Here is a 7,125-nt window from a genome sequence, read left to right as displayed (position 1 = left end):
CCCCGCAGTGGCACGTGGCTGGAGGAAAACACCACCATGTGGCCGGGTCTCGCTTCATGTACAGGAAGGCTGGCCTCGAGGGGTCTTCAGTGCTGCCTGGCAGTCACCTGAGGCTCCTTTGGTCCCTCTGTTTTCCCCAAGCAATTCCTTCCCATCTTCTCACACCTCCTTCACCTTCTCCGCCGTCCTGCACCCAGATGAAAAGCTGCCTGTTCCTCAGGGGAGCTGCCGCAACCCGAGAGCCTGTCTCCCAGCTCCGCCACACAGCACCCACCCAGCACGTTGCACCCGATCCTCTGCCCTCCCTTCTGTGACCGCGATGAACCACCTGCACTCCAAGGTTGACTTCCCACAACACGAGTACTCTAGGGTCCCTCCTCTCCCCTGGGGACGTCTTTCTAGCCACTCTCTCTCTCTCTCTTTTGCGCCATCAATTTCCTAATCTGCTGAATCATTCTCATCAGCACAAAAAGGCACTAATATTTCTAAATTTAAAAAATGACTCTGGGTTTGTGGCTCAGCGGTAGAGCGCTCTCCTAGCGCACGTGAGACCCTGGGCTCGACCCTCAGCACCACATTAAAAAATAAATTAAAAAATTAAAGGTATTGACAACTACAACTGAAAAAATAAAAAATAAATATTAGAAAATATTAGAAAAAAATTACTCTTGGGCCAGTTGCAGTGGTGCACACCTATAATCCCAGCAGCTCAGGAGGCTGAGGCTGGAGGATCACAAGTTCAAAGCCAGCCTCAGCAACTCAGCAAGACCCTGTCTCTAAATAAAAAATCAAAAGGGCCAGGGACGTGGCTCCGTGGTTAAGCACCCCTGGGTTCAATCCTCAGTATGAAAACAGAGAAGCAGAAAACTTCTCCTGGCCGCACTTTGCTCTCCATGTGCCAGGCCACCCTCCGTCCTGCCACAAAATCCCTCAAAATCTTCTCTGAACTCACTGCCACATTGTCTCAACTCCCAGCCCTTCCATTCTTTGTAGACTTGACTTTGACAAAAGGTCATCCACAGAAAATTTTTGAAATGGTACAAAGAATACTCAAATACCCACGATTTATTGTTTCCCCCTGAACTTGAACTTTCTACAGTAAGGGGCAAATATAATGTCCTATTATCTGTAAAAACCAATGGTTATTTCCTAAAATCAAGGTCATTCCCTTATAGTAACCAAAACCAGGAAGTTTTATATTGATGCAAAACTATTATCTATCTAACCAGTAGACCCTATTCGGATTTCACCAGTTGTCTCATTAACATCTTTTATAACAAGTGGGAGTGATATTTTTTACTGGTGTACAGCCTTACATTAGTTGTTTCCCTTTAGCCTCCTTAAAAGAACTGTCCCTTAGTCTTTGTATTTCATGAGTTCAGTATATCTCTGTGTGTGTGTGTGTGTGTGTGTGTGTGTGTGTGTGTGTTAGTACAGGGATTGAACCCAGGAGTGCTTAACCATTGAGCTACATCCCCAGCCACTTTTTTTTTAATTTTTAATTTTGAGACAGGGTCTCACTAAGTTACTGAAGCTGGCCTCAAACTCATGATTCTCCTGCCTCAGCCTCCTGAGTCACTAGGATTATAGGTGTGCACCACGGTGCCCAGTGAGCTCAATATGTTTAATAAGCACAGGCCAGTGATTTTGCAGAAACATCCGCCACTTACGGTTGGTCTAATGCTTCCTCATGAGTCACTTAGACATTTTCCACAGAAACACTGACATGATGGCAAGTCCCACTCAGCGAGCGCCTCATCCCAGGGGACATGCCATGTGGATTTGCCCCACTCTGGGTGGTGTCCACTATGGCCACTTGGGTGCTGTGTGTGCTGGGCTTCTCCGCTGTCAAGTTTCTCTTTTAACCCTTGTGACGAGTAAGTGTCTTGGGGAGAGATGCTCTAAGACTCTGCAGACGTCCTGTCCTGTTTCTCATCAAACTTTAATCCCCTCTGCAGCATCCATTAGTGAATCTCTTCTGAAACAATTAGTACCGTGGTGGTTGCCAAGCGGTAATTGTATAACTCCTACTCTTCTGCATTTTGTATTTCACTTTCTATTCTTTAAAAAAGAGTCTATCCTGCCTTTCTCTCCTTTCTTCCATGCTTTTTTATTTTGTCTGCCCTCACTCTTTGTGTGTGTGTGTGTGTGTGTGTGTGTGCAGTACTGGGGACTGAAGCCAGGTTGCTCTACCACGGAGCCACATCCTCAGCCCTTTTTATGTTTTTATTTTGAGACAGGATCTCGATAAGGTGCTGTAGCTTATCGAGATGTAGCAGCAATCCTCCTGCCTCAGCCTCCTGAGTCACTGAAATTACAGATGTGTGTACTGCCCCCACCTCCATTTCTTACTCTCTTATGCTGAGAGCCATAGCCAAGTAGGAATGATGCATGGCATTTTGGGTTGACCCCTGCTCAGGGATTAGGGTGGCTCTGGGTTTAGGGTGGATCCAGCTGGGAATAGGGCGGCTGGAGGCAGTGTGTTCGCAGGTAGTGTGAGTAGAGTGTCGGTGAGAGTTCGGGAATAAAGAGTTGCTGTTTGAATCTACAAGGCCTTTGTGGTGGCTCGGTTATTTTGTGCCCAGCCAGACTGCGGCACTCTTAATTCAATCGCAATCAGATTTTACTCCCGCCAGTCCACACACACCCTTTCCTGTCGAGGTAGCAGTGCATGTACTTTGCTACATCAATTCTCGGTTCTCATCTTCCTCCACCTTTCAGCAGCATCTGACACAGGGGACCTGTCCCTGCTCCTGGAGATGCTTTCTCTACTGGTTTCAGGACACGTGCTGGCTGCTCCTTCTCAGGCGCATTTGCTGCTGCCTTGTCTCCTAATGGTGCTGCCCCAGGGCTGGCCCCTCATCTCTGCCTGGACTCGCGCCCTTGCTGGCCTCCCGCAATCTCCTGGCTTTAAAAGCCGTCTCTACGTTGATGACCCTTCATTAGCTGCTCTGACTGCTGTAGCAACATGCCATAGACCGAGGGGCTTAGACATCAGAAATTTATTTTCTCACAGGTCTGGAGAGTTCAAGATCAAGGTGCAGGGCAGGCTCCTAGAGACGCCTCTCTTCTCAGCCTCTGAATAGCTCCCTGCCCCCAAGCTGTCTTCACCAGCCTTTCCCTGGCTTGCACGAGGGCAGACAGTGAGTCCCAGTGGATTAGCACCCCACACCATAACTTCATTGAACTTTCTACCTCCTGTCTCCAAATACAGTCACATTGGGGGCTAAAACCGCAACATACGAATGGGCGGTGGGCATGATCCAGTATGTGACAATGTCCAAAGTCGGGTCTCTGGCCTGGGCCTCTCTCCTGGGCTGTCATACACCTAACTTCTGTCCAGGGCCAGCACCTGGCAGTCTGATGGTCACCTCAAATTTAACAAGTCCCAGGTAGAAGTGCTAAGTCTTCTCCCCAACTCCTGACCTGAAACTCCTGACCTGAAACGTTCCCTTCCTATAGTTCCCATCACTTATCGGCAAATTCCTTCTGCCAGGTCCTCAGGCCAAAAACTTTGGAACAATTCTAAATTCTTTTCTTCTCTCAAATACCTTATGCCCGACCTCTAGCAAATCCTCCTGGCATTACTTCTGATATAACCCTAGAGTCTAACTTAGGTTAAAACCTTCACCATCCTTTGTCCAGATTACGGCAGTAGCCTCTTTCCTGGTCTCCCTGCTTTTGTCCTGTCCCCATCCATGTATTCTATCTTCAGTCCCTGGATAGATCCTATAAAAATGCAAACAAACAAACAAACAAATGGGCCCTGCCCTGCCCCTGGTCAAAACCCTCCCAGCCGCCCAGATCTTTCCATCTCACTCAGGACAGAAGCCAGAAACTCTACAATGGCTACAGGCTGTGCACGAGCCAGCCCCTATGTGTCTTGGGGACATTGCCTTCTTCTTGCTCACTTAGCCACCTCCTCTTCAGTCCTTCCTTAAACCCCTCAGGCGTGTCCCACTTCCTGAAGACCCTGTCTTTGCCCATCCTCTGTCCCCCCGGCCTGGGACAATCTTCTCCCACAGACCCCCAGGGCTCCCTGCCTCCCCCTCCCAGGCCTTTGTTCACGCTCCTCCCGCCCAATGAGGCTTCACTACTGACCCCTGGAAGCTGCCGGGAGCACATACCTCCGCCCCATTTCCCCCATGGTGCTCATCAGCGCCTGAGATCCAGGAGGATAGGGGTTTTGTGTGTCCGCAGTTGTGCCCCCACTAATAACAACTCTCATGGAGCGTACTTTTGCTGTGTGCCGGAATATCTTAAAGGGATTTACTGTGTTCATTCATCAATCCTAACGAAAGCACTAAGAGGTGAGAGTAGCATTTAGTTATTGCTATAACCACGGTGCATATCTGCACCCCTCCCCGCCCCCCCCCCAAAAAAAAACAGCTCTGTGACTTGCAGAGGCAAATGTTGATCTCTCCCTGTCCCACCTCTGTCCTTTGGGTTTGGCTCTGCCGGGGTTGGCTCCAACTCAGGTCTCTTCCCTGTGTCTTCTATTCTTCTTGGACAAGCCTATCTAATGCTGGGGGGTAGATAGAAGTCACTGCTTCCTGAAACTGAGACGGAGCATTCTCTCCCTACCTGTTTAGTTTCCTGCCATTTAAAAGAGATGAAATTCAAGAAAAACTACAGCTTATATTTTAATACAGACCACACACTAAAATACAAAACTACAAGACTCTTATCTCAGACCTGCCCACAGCACCTTCGATTGGTACTCTGTTTCAAAAGATATGGTGCCCCAAGGATGGACTCCTTCACGGCAAAGGAGGAGATTCCGTGGACAGCAACTGGAAACACAAGAGGCCTCGTTAGGCTAGGCTAGGACTTAAACATGGCCACTTCCACCTACATTCTGCTGGCCAGAGGGACTCACACGGCCAAGCCTAATATCAATGGGCAGGGAAGTAGCAACCACCCGTGCTTAGGGGCCTCAGTAGGCACCACTAAGGCATCTGATTTGCCTCCACATGTGTAATGCTATTTCTTCCTTCCTTCCTTCCTTTACTTTTCCCCCTCTCCCTCCCTCCCCGTCCCCTCACTCTGTTTTTCTCTCTTTTCGTGTTGGGGATTGAACTTAAGCCTCAAGAATGTAAGGCAGTGCTCCTTCACTAAGCCACATCCCCAACCCCGCTTTCAAATTTCTTTTTAACAGATGAGGAAACTGAGGCTCAGAGAGGTCAAATAACTTCTGCAAGTTTGTACTGCTCGTAAGTAACGGCTGGAATCCAACCAAGCTGGAGTCTCCCTATAAACGCCCCGTTCACCAGGCCAAAGGGTTTGGGCCTTCTCTGCAGGCAACACAATGCCAAGAAGGGAACAGGGTAGGAAGTCAACTTTCTTCCAGTGGCCGCCAGCCTGTGGGATGCACTGGGGAGAGGGGAGGAGCTCACTGGGGAGAGGGGAGGAGCCCCGAGGTAGTCGCGAAAGTTCCGTCCAGAAATTGATAAGGAGTGGAGCTGGGTGGTGCCAAAAGAAAAGAAACAAATAAATAAAAGTAAAAAACAAATAGAAAACGACAGAGACAAGGGACAAGGTGAAGGACATTTTAAAAACACTTTTATCTTCATGGAGTGTTAAAATAAAAAGTCATGTTTGCTATAAAAAATTCAAGCAATGCAAATGGATGCGTTGAAAGAAAAAGTTCCCTCCTCTTCCCCCTCTTCAAAGATAAGCTCCATCAACAGTTTGTGGTAAATTCTTCCTGAATCTTATCTAAAACTCTAGAACACAGATACATAGACTCATTTCTTTTCTTCTTTTTTTAATATTTATTTTTTAGTTGGACACATCTTTATTTTTATTCATTTTTATGTGGTGCTGAGGATCAATCCCAGGGCCTTGCATATGCTAGGCAAGAGCTCTACCGCTGAGCCCCAGCCCCAGCCCTCTACTCATTTCTTAATGTGTTTCAACCAACCAAACTACTGTCTTGTTTCTTGCTTTTGGTTATGCCACAGTGTGTCCGAGACATCATTCCATGGCAGGACCTACTGCTGTCCTCATCTCTATTTTTTATTTTTGGTACTGGGGATTGAACTCAGGGGCACTTAACCACTGAGCCACTTCCTCAGCCCTTTTTTGTATTTTATTTAGAGACAGGTCTTGCTGAGTTGCTGAAGGCCTTGCTAAGTCGCTGAGCCTGGCTTTGAACTTGAAATCCTCCTGCCTCAGTCTCCTGAGTCCCTGGGATTACAGTCATGGATCAGGGCACCTGGTTTCTTACTCTTTTTAAAGGCTCTGTCACTTGCTAACTGTATGACTTTGAGAAAGTCATTTAAACTCTCTTAAGACTTGGTATGCTTAATCTTTAAAATGGGGATAAAATGTACTTACTTCAACAGGGCTGTTGTGAGGATTAAATATGTTAATACATTGAAGGTATCTTATACAGTGGCTGACACACATTAACTGCTCAAAAACATTAGCCTGCTGGGGACAGTAATGCATACCTGTAATCCCAGCGGCTCGGGAGGCTGAGGCAGGAGGATCACTAGTTCAAAGCCAGCCTAAGCAAAAAGCAAGGCACTAAGCAACTTAATAAGACCCTGTCTCTAAATAAAATACAAAAGGGGCTGGGGATGTGGTTCAGTGGTTGAGTGCCCCTGAGTTCGATCCTCGATACCAAAAAATATATACATATTTTTTTGTATATATGAGCTCTCCTTGCTGGGAATAGCTCCATGTTTAGCTGTACCATGATTTACATAACCAGTTCCATAACTATGATTACTTAATGTGAGATAATGTTTACAAATATGGCCACAAAAATTCCATCCTTTCTGGTACATGTGACTCTGTGAGATGACTTTGATGTTTTCTTCATCAAGAGATATTATCTATTTCTAGTCTTCTTGAATCTGAGCTGGCCAGTCTCCTGTGACTGGCTTTGATCAATAAAATGCAGTAAAGGTGATGCTGGAGCACTTGTAAGCCTGTGTCTTGAGAGGCCTTGCTGCTTTTCTCCTTTTCCTTTTGGAGTCCATTGTGTAAGGAAGCTCAAGCTGGCTGACTGAAGAAGCCACCTGGAGGAGAGCCAAGGCGCTCCAGCCGCCAGCCCCAGCTGTACTTGTCAACAAGGCCACACAGGACAGGTCAGGTTACTGACCTGCCACCTAACTG

This window comes from Marmota marmota, unplaced genomic scaffold (genome assembly GCF_001458135.2).
Source record: "Marmota marmota marmota unplaced genomic scaffold, marMar, whole genome shotgun sequence".
NCBI lineage: Eukaryota > Metazoa > Chordata > Mammalia > Rodentia > Sciuridae > Marmota > Marmota marmota.
The sequence above is the reverse complement of the archived record's forward strand: the minus strand, read 5'-3'. Positions refer to the sequence as shown.